The 13441-nt window shown below is 38.0% G+C and overlaps 1 long non-coding RNA gene across 3 annotated transcripts in view; it reads left to right on the top strand.

The window, feature by feature from the left end:
• The window catches only part of LOC144199288 (uncharacterized), an 85150-nt gene that overhangs the window by 16809 nt on the left and 54900 nt on the right, over window positions 1-13441 (top strand). For all 3 annotated transcript variants that reach the window (XR_013326880.1, XR_013326879.1, XR_013326881.1), the window contains exon 2: window positions 1030-1121. This is a non-coding gene — a long non-coding RNA (uncharacterized LOC144199288). The remainder of the gene's footprint in view (window positions 1-1029; window positions 1122-13441) is intronic.

Below are 13441 nucleotides of genomic sequence, written 5' to 3'. Positions count from 1 at the left end.
GCAAATGCAGCAATCAAAATAGTAATACTGTGTTTGATTCACATATCATGGTATAAGTGTGAGTTTTTGCCACATGAATAAGTCAGAGAACAAATGGAATCTCTTTATACCACAATGACATCTTACCATATGGCTGACAAGGGCACATTAACACCTTTATAGAATTTAGTTTTACAAGTTAAATTCCTGGGTTTGTTTTGGAACTGCAGGAGATCCTGATGAAAACCATCACAAATCTATGGATGACACGCAAACCTACAAAGTAAAAACAAAACAACCTTTTGTTGCCTTTTGGCATTCTTGCTTATTCCTGACCACTCTTTACATACATATTCCTGTTAGAAGTTTTTTTTTAACCACATGGATTCACAACTTTCTTCAATACTGTTGCTGTAAAGATAGGAAATTTGAATGTGTCAAACTTTTAGGATATGTGTGAATTTTGAAAGGATGACACTCTTTGGATTTGCAACTTGTAAGGCGGCTTTGTTCTTTGTTGTCCCACTTGAGTCTATGATCCAAACCCCTGTCTCATCACCAGTTGGCCCAGTGTGAAAGTTAACACAAAAACCAGACGAAGAATCAGGTGTGATAGTTCCATTGAACTTGGCTCGCTATCATGTGACATAAAATTATGAGAATCTCACAGTAAATGCGAGCGTCAATGAAGAAAATGTCACACCGACGCCCTCGATCATACAAAATGTTTAAATTCAAGTGGTTATCAATGGTGTGGATGATATCACCGTTCATTATTTAGTTTTGAAATCCAGTTCTTGAGAACGTTGTCACTTGCTGTGCATGCATGGGTTGGACCTTTTAGTCGTGTCTTCTGATGTCAGTATTAGTTTAATGAGGAAAACTCCCTTTGGCCTTATTTCATTTGAGGTCACAACAGATGAAACTTTGTATGGATGGAGAGTGGCTATGTGTTTGAAATGAATGAAAACATGGATTACTGAATGCATGCATGGTCTGGAAAAGTCTGTGTTAGCTGTTTAAAATAATAACAATGTCTGTTCTCCTTAGATACACCGGCCAAGCAAAATAATGACAGTTGGACATATTTGGAGAGGCACCAGAATTGCCGTTTGCTTATTCGTCACTGGGGAAATTGCAAGGTCAGTAATACCTGCTACGCTGGAGAAAATATCAAGCTGGGAAATCCAACATGACAAAAACTACAGAATTTTCCCGTTTTGTATAGCAGCAGCATACTGTACATAGCATTTAGCCCCGGTCCCATGTGAGTTACTTTGAACTGAATTAAGGATTACAAATATTACTTCAATGCGTTTATGTAACATCTATTTTATGTAACTTCTCTTTCATACAACGCCAAAGGAAATTGGGAAACATTCTGTTTGCTCTACTGTTATTTCTGTTTAAAAAATAATGTATTGTTGCAACAAATACCTAACAATTCCTGAAAACATTCATCAACTTTTAATTAAATGTACTTAATTCCAATCACAGATTCTATAGCGCAACATTGACTAGAATTCAGGACAGGCCGTGTGAGTTCACATGTGAACTTGAGTGAATGGTTTTCTGTTGCTATGCCATATGTATTTCTGAACAGTTGAGGGTTAAATCGTTAACACAGGTGAATAGTAAAAGAGACATAACTAATATGTTGGCATGCCATCTTTTCATTGAATGGTAAAGCACAGTTAGGCTTGTGCAGTCAAAATGCATTGATTTTAATGCTCACCTTTAGCTGCACCATCTACAAAACCACAGCTGTCAATGTGGACTAAATTTGGACAGACAGCCATCACATTTGAAATGCAGTTCAAAGTTTTAAGTTGTTTGGGGCTACCTGATGGTGTAGTGGTTAACTTGCCTGACTTCGGCGCGGATAAGCATGTAATCGATTTCTGTTTGGTGGCGGGGTAATTATGAGTATGAATAGTGATGTGTGTTCTACGACTGACTGGCGATCAGTCTAGGGTGTGGTCCAACTTTTTCCCAAAGTCAACTGGGATTGGCTCCAGCACCTGCAACCCTGACCAGCATAAGCAGTGTTTAAAATGAATGAATGAAAAGTTTGGAGAGTCAGAAAAAACAGGGGATCCATTGCTATTTTAATTTTGCAACTATCAGAACTAGAAAGTCTTATTCATTGTTACAGTCAGAGGAAATCAAAACCCACGGACAGACGAACATGTCAGATTTTATAGGAGTATGGAGGTTTTAAAAAAAAAAATATATATATATATAAATGCACGTCGTATAAAATCACATTGGAGAGTTCCGGTATGTAGTGATGCATTATCGCTCTACTGACACATGCTGCAATAACTCTTGCAAACGTCATGCAAGTATAAAGTGTGCATGTCTCCGCAATTCAGCAGGAAGACATGGAATCCCTGTTGGCAGATATCTAGTCTAGGCCCCATGATATATGATAAAAAGTCTATGTCTGTAGCATGTGTTATTAGTACTCAGTAGAATTGTTTTAGATTGATGATAAGTTGATTCACCATCAGCTGCCAGAGATCGAAAGAAATGTACATAAAATGGCGTATCTGCTGTGGGTAATTCAATCTGTAATTCAGTGAGGGCCGCGTAAATGAAACCACCAGTTGCTTCTTAATGTGATGTTTGTCTTGCAACAGCAAGAAATCAAACCTCTGACGAGCCTTCTTCAGTTCCACCAATGTGTTGGAAGTCTATCTGATGTCATCTGCAATATATACCCTGGGGAAATTTAGGAAAACCACTCTCTCCACTCATTCCCCTCCACTGTTGGGTGGAGGATTGTCCTCTTTCGATAATTACTTCCTTTGTTTTGGAGGTGTCCAGCTCCAGATTTTTCGCAACACATCGCATACACATTCCTCATTTTCTCTTTCTAGGCTAAACCCCCAAGATCATGACCACCCGTGTTCTGTCGTCAGCCAACATGATGTTGGTGTTTGAAGGTGGAAACACAATAATGTCAGTAGACAGCAAACAGCTGAGCTAGCTGTTGGCCTCAGGGGAGGGCTCTACTCAGTATAAGGGTGGAGGAATTATAGCATCCAACCTTCAAGGACTATCATATACAAGCTTTGGATAAAAATCCAATACAAATCTGATAGTTTTTATTATCATAAATCATGGATAAATTATTTAAATTGAAATTGATTAAATGAAGTTGCAACATAAAATAGTTGAATGTTACAAGCACGGGCAAACTCCACATATTGTTCAGCTACTTTTACTGACTTAATTATTTGCTGTTATCAGTTAAATAAAGTACTGCGTTTCAACAAAAAAAACATAACATTTCATAAAACTATTATTATGCAATAGCAAAATATATCTCACAGATGGTCTCCACAGTCATATTTATCATTATTCACAAAGAGGCATAATGAAGTTCTATGTTTACAATAGTGAAATAGGTAGCAATTCCATAAAGGAGGTGAAGCCAGAGCAAAAAATAAAAAAACTGAAGAATTAGTTTGAATTTTCTGAATGAGGGAAGGATGGAAGACATCAAAAGAGCCTCAGTCAAAAAGAAATTTGATTTATTTTCAATTGAAGCAGTCCATTAAGGACACAATGCCTGACTTAGATATTCTTGCAGAAAGATTTAGTGTCAAACTAGATTGTTTTTCGCTACTTAGCTGCTGAATAGACCAATCAGCCGTGTAACAAACCTGTCAATCAGTCAGAACGAGCATAAATGTGCTTTGATTGTGTACTGATTATGATTTGTTAAATTGAAGTAGTCTGATAGTTAGTGGAGTCTCCTCAACAGTGACCTTTTTTTTCAACATAGAGGGGCGTGGACAGCGAGTGGGTGTTAACGTTCATCAGTTGGTTGCAGCTGTCAGTATTCCGCTCTCTCATGCCTTTGACTCTTGCCAAATGCCAACAAATTAAGGCTGAAATTCAACCAGTCATCATGATTTCACTGACTAAGCAACGATTTTCTTTGTGTAGGCCACTGTTTGAGAAATAGATACCTTATCTGACCATTTAAATATGGAAACATGTTAAGGATGCTTGTATTTGGCAGTTCCCAAAAAAAATCAAGCCATTTGCATACTATGTCAGTAAATAGTTAAAGCATTGACACTTTCGAGGAACCAACTTGGATCTCTTGTAGTTTTTCTATCTGGACTACCTTGCTGTCAATGTTTATCACACAGGATCAAGATAAAATATACTTAGTTCACAATCAGAGAAAATAAAAATAGCAACATTCAAATTGTTGCCTTAAAAGGTTCAATTGCTATTCTAGGGAGACTTACGGGAATGGGAATTTTACAAAGCACCAATGTATAAAACTCTTGGGTTAGTTTACAGGACAATGTCACTTTTGAAGCTCATTTATACCATCAGTACTCCCCATGTGAATCAGAATGAGGTAGCAGAGAACTAAGGGAGAAAGTAGATTTTTACCATTATTGTCTGGCTCCAATATTGCTTTTGTGCTACTTAACAACAACAAAAATCTATTTGGATGTTAAATAAAAGCTGCTTTGTGAGTGATTCACGGCGCTTCCTTCTAACTTTCCTAGTCGTAATCTTGTAGCCCTGAGGCCAATGCAATGAAGGACCATGCACGGGCCATTGGCACGTGAGTGTTGGATGCCTTAATGGGGACCAGTCATGGTATGGTTTCCTCTCTTAAATAGCAAATGACTTTCTGCTCTATTTGGATGCATCCTGTAACACAGATGGACAGAGTGTTTGACTGTGAACAAGACATCTAACACTCCATGGCACTGACTTGCTTGCAGTGTACTAACAGATGCCCTGTGTACATTTTTATAAATGTACAAGTCCTGAATGGGTCGTATATCTCCAGAATTCTTGGAAAGCTGATGATACATGGAACGATAGTAGAGCTGTGTGAATATATTACAAAAATAGAGGACATAATTCGATAAGGTAATGTATCCTGTTTGATATTTTGTTTCTACCGAGTATTATATGGACATTATGGCTGGTTTTATTTATCTATTGAATGTCCGACACTTGTCAATAATAAAGTGTATTTTCCCTCTCATTTTAATATACTGTAGCCATTTAAAAACCCAAATTATATGACATTATTCAGTGTCAAACTACATCGACATCAGTTCTATATTATGAAACAAGATGGGATGATTGTCTATCATGTCAAATCACGCGCCCCTTCAATGACATCAACTGGATCTGAACAAAGCCCTCCTATTGGTCCTTGCATCGAAATAAATGACGTACAAGCAACTGACGTCTTCAACCCAATGCTTGCATGCTCTGGTTTTAATTATAGGCCATGTGTAGATGTGTATGAATGAAAAGAAAGCATTTACTGTGGTACGTATAGTAGTATACAGGCAGCCTTGTATCAAGCAATTTAGATAAAGACAAAATAATATTTTTTCTTTGCCTATTTCATGCTTTATATCAGTTATTGGGAGGAAAAAATAACCACACCTTAGTTTCACTGCAAAAGTAACCAAAGATGCACTTTTACACGTGTACGCTCCTTTTTTGTATTGGAAATGGCACAAAAGCATTAATATTATTTATAATGGGGGTAAATGTTGTCATTTGAAGGTAAGTAACAGCAGACGTGCAGCTGACTATACTGAGTCATAATGATGCCACCTACCTTGAGGCAGACGTCCCACGTTTGCTGGTCCTCGGTGTAGATGTGGTCAACTCCACTCCACTGAGAGTGAGAGGTTAAATAAAGTTTCACTGGAGACTTGTGGGACTCTCATGGATCCTCTAAAATGTGCTGATTAAAAAAATAAATATATAAAATTTAAAAAAATGATTTGAGGAGAGATATGGCGTTTCTTCAGAGTTGTGTGGAATGCTCAAGAAAAATTACTATTTTCTTCTTGTGTGTCATTATCATGGCACCACATGTCTTTCTTATACATAATCATGTCACTCAACTTTGGTGACAACATAAAAACAAAGTAAAGATAAGCCAGATAAAAATAAGAAGTAATTTTCTCCATCAAAGTTTACATGCATTATTCAAAATCCTTAAAAAAAAAGGAGCCACCAGTTTTGACAACCTCACTCCCATAATAAAAAGAAGAAAAAAAAAGAGAAAAATGTTTTTCCAGCAATCTTTCTTGGGCTCAAGTTGTATTTGCCAGTCTTTGGGGCATTTGTGTGAGAAAAAAAGCTATCCAAGCATCCAAGTCTCACTGAGCACAAAAGTGGCCACAAGTCTCTGATGCTGTTTCAGCTGTCCCAGAGCCCCTTTACCGGGCTACACCAGGTTGGCGAGTTGTTTTAATAGGAGGGGGATGTTTTGGGGTGTGTGTGACGAACGTGGGGAGGAGGAGAGAGAGGTGGGGGAAAAGGGAACCCACTCATTCAAGCTCATTAGAAGGAAAAAAAAGAAGTATGTCAGTTCTTCCAGAGCATAGCAAAATTAGTATATCCCTCCTTTTCAAATTTTACCTTCCCAAATTATTAGTATGTGTTCTTGGCCATTTCTAAATATGGTTCTCAACCTTCAGTGTATCGGCTATATTGTAGGTGACATTAAAACTTATGCTTGTGATGACAGACTTTTTGGAAACATCAGCAATATTATAAGGATCACAGGCTGCATAGATAATACATATGCATGGATAATACTATCTTGCAGATATATAGCTGAGATGCTGGAATATGGCTTTTTTTTTATTGCTGCTTGGTGCAGTTGCAAGGTTCACTCAGCAGGCAGTGCTATGTAACACCACGAGTCCTTTTCGGAGAGAAGACCCAGACCGTTAAAATTCAATTTACTGTTGATGGGAGTCATTCACTGAAACCAATGTTGGTCAAATTTGTCAAGTAAAAAAAAAAAAGAAAATTAAGATAAAACAATAATGTTTTTTTTTAAAGAAAGACAATATGGTAGAAATAGTATTGATTGTATAGTAAAATACAATAATTAAAACATTTTAGAGGCCCATTATCACATGAGAAGGTCTTCATCTTCCATAAGCTATTACGTTAGACCAATCAAACAATTAATTTTATTCTGATTTGATCACAGTATTTAAAGGGACATAATAATCAGTAATATTAGTTTATAGAAGGAAAATCACACTCGATTAATCTGTATTACAGTATTACATTGAGAATACATGTACCCTTTCAGCCTCTTAGAAAAATGACTCATCACAATCAAACTTCCTCCTTAGAGATGTGAATCTCCGAGGCCATGCTTTACACCTGGCATTAACATCTCCTCACAAGCATCCTTCTTTATCACTTGGGATAAGATCACTTCCTCTTTGCATCATGCAAACAATAGTGAAAGACATGTTCAGTGTTGCTTCCTGGAAATTTACTAAATAAAGTACTAATAGAGGAGGCAGAATGTTTGACACACTTCTCATCAACCAGCATGATTGTTTTTCATATTGATTTGTGCATGACGTCACAACTGGCTTTAAATGATGCTTTAAAAAACAACATGGGTGTCAGTTGTTGATTTTATGGTCACACTATATGAAAATATACATTTTATGTTGCACCTGTATTCCTTTAAGGTGTCTTTGTCTGCGTTGCTCCCTTTCCATAATTAGTACTTTCAAGTGTTGGGTAAAAGGCAACAGATGTTCAGGGGCGTTGATAATGTTGTCTAAGGGCTTTTCTCACAACATTTTTTTACACATTTAATATTATGTATGTGACTGTAAGTTTTCCTTCAGTTACATGTTAGAGTACCTGCTATCAAAGGGGCGGCCTGGGGGCCAAATCTGGCCCGCCGCATCATTTTGTGTGGCCCGGGAAAGTAAATGATGAGTGCCAAATTTCTATACTAGGATCAAATTAAAATGAAGAGTATAGATGCATGTTAAATTTCCTGATTTTACCGCTTTCAACTCAATAATTGTCATTTATTAATCCATTTTTTCAATGTTTTTAGTTCAAAAATCATTTTGTAAAATCTAAAAATATATTTAAAAAAAAGCTAAGATAAACATTGTTTTATATCTATAAAAACTGAATATTCAGGGCTATAAATCCAGTTCTTTTTATCAATTTATAAAAATAAATCTAAATATTATATTTAAAATGGTCCGGCCCACATGAAGTCGAGTTGACGTTAACACGGCCCGCGAACCAACCCGAGTCTGACACCCTTGCAGTGGTCTTAAACCGGTCCTCAAAGGGCCGCTGTGGATGCAGGTTTTCATTCCAACTCAACAAGGATACCTTTTGCAAGTGTAATCAGTTAATTAGAGTCAGGTGCTACTTATTTTAAAAAGACACCTGATTGGTTAAAATGTCGGCACTGGATAGGTTGGAACAAAGACCAGGACCCACTACGGCCCTATGTGGAATCGGTTTGAGAGGCTTCTCTTAAAACAGCCACCATTGACTCGCCATTATTCTTGTTATATAAAGATTAACAACATCAAAATGCGGTGAGTAACTTCTGCAGGTGATCATTTTAAGGTACATTTTCATACACAGCCCACGCTGCCGTATTCTGGTTTTTATGCAGCATGTGCATAAAGGACAGGCTAATTCCGAATTTTGAACATTGTTAAAATAAATTAATTGAATACATTTTTATCCATGAAATTCTAGTTTTAAATTCATGCACGCAGCTGTGTGCATGTGCATGGTGAGGCTGCAGTTGCATACAAAAGTTCCACAGACATGTCTAGTCAGCCAGCAGTTATCGCCATTATGCTCATTTTTTAAAGTAACCCCAATGATGTTTGTCAACGTGCTGACTAAGCAGAAGTCACAATACATACTATATTTGTGTGGGTTGAAAAAATGTTAAATGGTCCAACCAACACAAAACCAGAACCAAAAAAACAACCAAAAACACAACTATTGCTATTATGTCAACTCTTTTAATGAGTGTCTGCTCAGCCATAAAGTGTGTAAATAGACAAGTCGACGTAGCAGGGGTCGAAGTGATTATGTGTATGTGTTTTGTTTTCTGATTGAGCCAATGTGTAAATTGGAAGGTTGGTGGTGAAGTGGTAAGTACTGCATATTTATAAAATAAATACCACCACAACGTAAGCCAAATTTAAACACTTAATGTGAGTTTAAGGAGCAGAGATGTGCAAACGTGTTAAACAGTCTACCACTGTGCTGCCTACAAATTCAGAGATTTGAAGGATGTGCAGGATTCTATTTTCTACACTTTGGAATCTAGCCTCTAAAATAGGGGTCGGGAACCTTTTTGAGGAAGAGAGCCATAAACTATTCATATTTTTAAATTCTCAATTCCTTGAGACCTATACTCAGAATTTAAAAGTAAAAATACATGAAAATGTGAGCATGTATTATTCATTTCACCAATTTGAAAGTAAAAAAAAGTCTGAATTATTTTGAGAACATTGTTTCAATGTTGCTAATCAATGAGTATCAATGAGAGTATGCAGAAGAGTCTAATGAATAAAAACTATGATTTAAAAAAGGTGGTAGAGATAGTTTCGGCGCCACAGTGCCGGCGTGGCGCTCCCATTGGTGCGTTCGGGACTTAGGTCTCTCACCAGTGGGTCCCATATTTTACCACACAGGTTCGCAGAGAGCCATATACACCCATCAAACAAGCCACATATGGCTTCTGAGCCATAGATTCCCTATCCCTGCATTAGAACATGCAGGAGTGTTTTCAAGTCAAAGACAACTAGTATGTAAAAACAATGTGTCATATGCAGCCTCTTGTATCTAAAATTAAAAGAACCATATTGAATGAAGCCCCCCCCCCCCCATATTTATTTCATTCTCTCACAATGAACCAATTGAGGTGGAGCAATGGCAGAAATTAATGGATTTAACAGACAACATTTGTTTTGGTTTGCTTTGAGAAAGTTAACTCTTATTTGTGAAACTGCTGTAGGAATTAAGGCTTAGTGTAAATTGTGTGTCAGTGTGAGAGCACTGTTAAAAGACAGAAACAGATAAACACCACCCTCCTTGTTGTGGTATTGTTGCTGCGGCGACAACTAACATCATCCCACAGCCCATATCAGATTGGATTTGAGAACTAACTCCCTGCTTTTATTCCTCCTTCCTTTATTCGCCAACACATTGGCCTGATGTCTGAGCCACTGGTGGATGTTATTTGAGGTCATATAGACTACTGGGCCACATGCACGAAGTCAGTCCTCCCACCCAATCACAAAAGAACATGAAATTCCCCGACATATGTTTGCAAGATGGTTCCAGTTTGTAAAATCAAACCAAATAATTCATCAGGCACTAGTCAATATTAAATTTCATATTTGTATTTTGTTCTCTTTAAGTATGAATACATACATTTGGTAACCCTTAACAACTTTGGGCAATGCTTATCATAGGGTGTGGCTTCACTCGTGGTGTATAAAAGAATAACAGAATATGCTAAGTCTGTATTACTAATCGTATTGAAATCAGGATGAATTGGAAGCTGAATCATTTGCAGCCATGTTAATAAAGGGAAAAGGATATGTAATTAAGGCTGCAAGGTATGAGTGTGAGCGTGAATGGTTGTTCATCTCCTCGAGCCCTGCAATTGGCTGGCCACCAATTCAGCTGGCAACACTGTAAATCACATCGTCGTTTTCAAAGAGCTGCAAGTTATAAAAAGGCAGTGACACCACAAGCGGTAAGCTGTACTCACTGTGGTAATTGTGACAAGAATGTCTACAAGACTCTTGTTTTCAATTTTTAATTAAGCCCAAAGCATGAAATACTAAATTAACAAATGTGGCAGAAAAAACATTAAAACTAACTAAATTAAAAACCATTCATTGTACGAAACGTTTAAACTCAAGGGTTGTGTGGGGTGCTGGAGCCTATCCCACAATTGGTGGCCATTAATTGCAGGGCACAACTACACTGACAACCACTTATGCTCATACCTACGGGAAATTCAGAGCATTCAACATGACAACAATGCACGTGTTTCTCTTTGGGAGAAAACCGCCCCAGTAGCCGTACATAGACATAAGACCTCCTTCCTTGATGCCTGCCTGGTGAGATGTTTCGTGTCTCAGGGAAACTGCATCTCTTGCTAGAAACTTCAGAACTATGTTTCAGTTGCAGAAGTAAATAGACAATATTAAAATCTTTAAAGTTCAAAATTATAGAAATAAGACTGACAATCTGCAGTTGTGGCAGAGAAATCAACAAAATTCAACAAAGCCAGAATTATTTTTTACATTGGAAAATATTTTATTTTCCCTTTTTTACACGTGCTGTACACCAAATGGGGTTTACATTGCTTCTGACACTAATCTTCAGGGTCACATCATCTTCATGCACTTCATGCAGTATTGAAACCGAAATGTGGCGTAACAGTCCTAGTCAAACCAGCACTTTCTATGGAGCTAATGATAGTGAAGTACACACATAAATGAGCATACACCAAAGACAGGAAGGAAGTATGCTGGTGGTGTTTTACAACATTTGCTTTCCTGTGCTCAGCTTCAAAGAGCCACAGCTATTAGAGTGCTATCTTAATAGTTGTACTCACACAGAATCTCCAGTGGCTTAAAACTAACAGCTAAATAATAGTCAAAATATTGTTTAAATAGCAGTTTTTTTGTGGTAATTTTGTTATCCAAAGTCCATATACAGCAGCATACATCATATATTAGTAAAGCATAGTAAGGTGTCTCTTACAAAAATTATGAATTCAGTTCCATACACCTTCTTGCAGCCAACGTGTAGAGCACAGTCAGAGTTATTAGTAGGCGCAGGGGTGGCCAAGTCCGGTCCTCGAGAGCCCTTATCCAGTCTGTTTTCCATATCTCCCACCTCTACCAAGCCCGAATCAAATGATCAACTCATCAGCAAGCTGTCCAGAAACATCATGCCGATCCCAAATATATGATTCAGGTGTATCACGACATTAGATGTTGGAACATTAATGGGTATGAGTTGCTTATGGTTTAGTTGTAATTCTGTTCCAAGCAGATCAAGAATCTTCTGCAATGCTATGCATTTTGACGGAGCAAGTTTAGAATTATGGCCCAGACACAGGTTAGAAAAACCAAAGCACACAAGCACAGAAACCTATCTGCTCTCCATTTTGCTGACATCCATGATTTGTGCAGCATGTTCCCTTCTTCACAGTACAATGGGAGCTATCGGTATCGGTGCTGTCGTTCCCGGAAGCAATCTTTCAGGATGTCTGTTATGTTACTGATAACACAGCAATCATGGTCTACCTAATGTCCGGCCAAGACTAATGCACACCTTCCATGCTAATGTAAATGGCGATTTTTCAGCTTTCATGTGAAAGCCTTCACAGGCCTGTTCAATTAGAGGTTGTCAATCCATTTTCTTTTTTTTTATTGCTCTACCGGTAGGCCTGGTAGAGATAAAGCACAAAGAACATATAGGCCATGTTCTTTGGGTGCAGGTATATTTCATCCATTGGTCAAATAGGCCAAGCCACAACTGTCGAAGGTAAGATGGACATGTGCCAGAAGTAAATATGAATCTGGGCTAAATAGTCTCTCTCATCTCATGTTCTGAACTACTTTATCCTCATTAGTGTTAGAGGGGGTGCTGGAGCATATCCCAGCTGACAGAAGCCGGGTACACCCTGAATCGGTGGTCAGCCGATCGCAGTGCAAGGATACAAACAACCGTTCACGCTCACACTCATAACTAGGAGCAATTTAGAGTGTCCAATCAGCCTGCATGTTTTTGGAATGTGGGTACTATGAGAAAACCCGTGCAGGCCCAGGAAGAACATGCAAACTCCACACAGGGGGACGTGACCTAGATTTGAACCCAGGACCGCACAGATGTGAGGCCGACGCTCTATAGTAAATAGTAAGAATAGTAAAAAAATTTTTTTTGAAAGTTACGGTCATAATAAGACACTCAATGGTTGTGACTGGTTTTAATGTGGCCTCGGTTTGGAATGGGATTGTCCACCTTGTGAAAAGTGTTACTTGGATTTCCAACCTACAGCTAAAGATGCAGCAAATACAGTTTATTCACATCATCCAGTATTCCATTGCTCAGCCTCTCACAAGTGTCCTTGTATAAAGTTCAATTATCATACTTGTACAAACTACAATTCATGTCATGTAGGTTCTGTCTCTTCAAGACTCATTTTAAATTTGGCCCTTGTTTGTAGGTCTGGAAGGATGAAGACATGGATGTATGTGTTTGGGTGTTTTGCTACAACTATGGCAACAGATCCATAATTGAGTCCATTTGTAAATCGACAAAAAGTTAGAGAGAGACTCTTGATCTGTTGGTGATTTCGACACACTAAGAAATCTTGTTGGTATTTGATAGATGCAGGGATTAATTAGTGGGGCGGCGTCACAAAGCTATAAATGCGTCACCAGTGGAGTCTTCTTTGGATGGACTCATTCACACTTTGACTGGCTTAGATGTGTTCATTCACACTCGGGAAATAGTGGGTGTGTTTCTTGACACAAAGATTCTCACTCTATTCGAGATTATTTTTTCTTGTTATATTTATTTCCTTGACAAAACAAAAATAAGAACCACCAAC

Source organism: Stigmatopora nigra, chromosome 7, assembly GCF_051989575.1.
Source record: "Stigmatopora nigra isolate UIUO_SnigA chromosome 7, RoL_Snig_1.1, whole genome shotgun sequence".
In the NCBI taxonomy this organism is placed as follows: Eukaryota; Metazoa; Chordata; class Actinopteri; order Syngnathiformes; family Syngnathidae; genus Stigmatopora; species Stigmatopora nigra.
The sequence above is the reverse complement of the archived record's forward strand: the minus strand, read 5'-3'. Positions and strand labels throughout refer to the sequence as shown.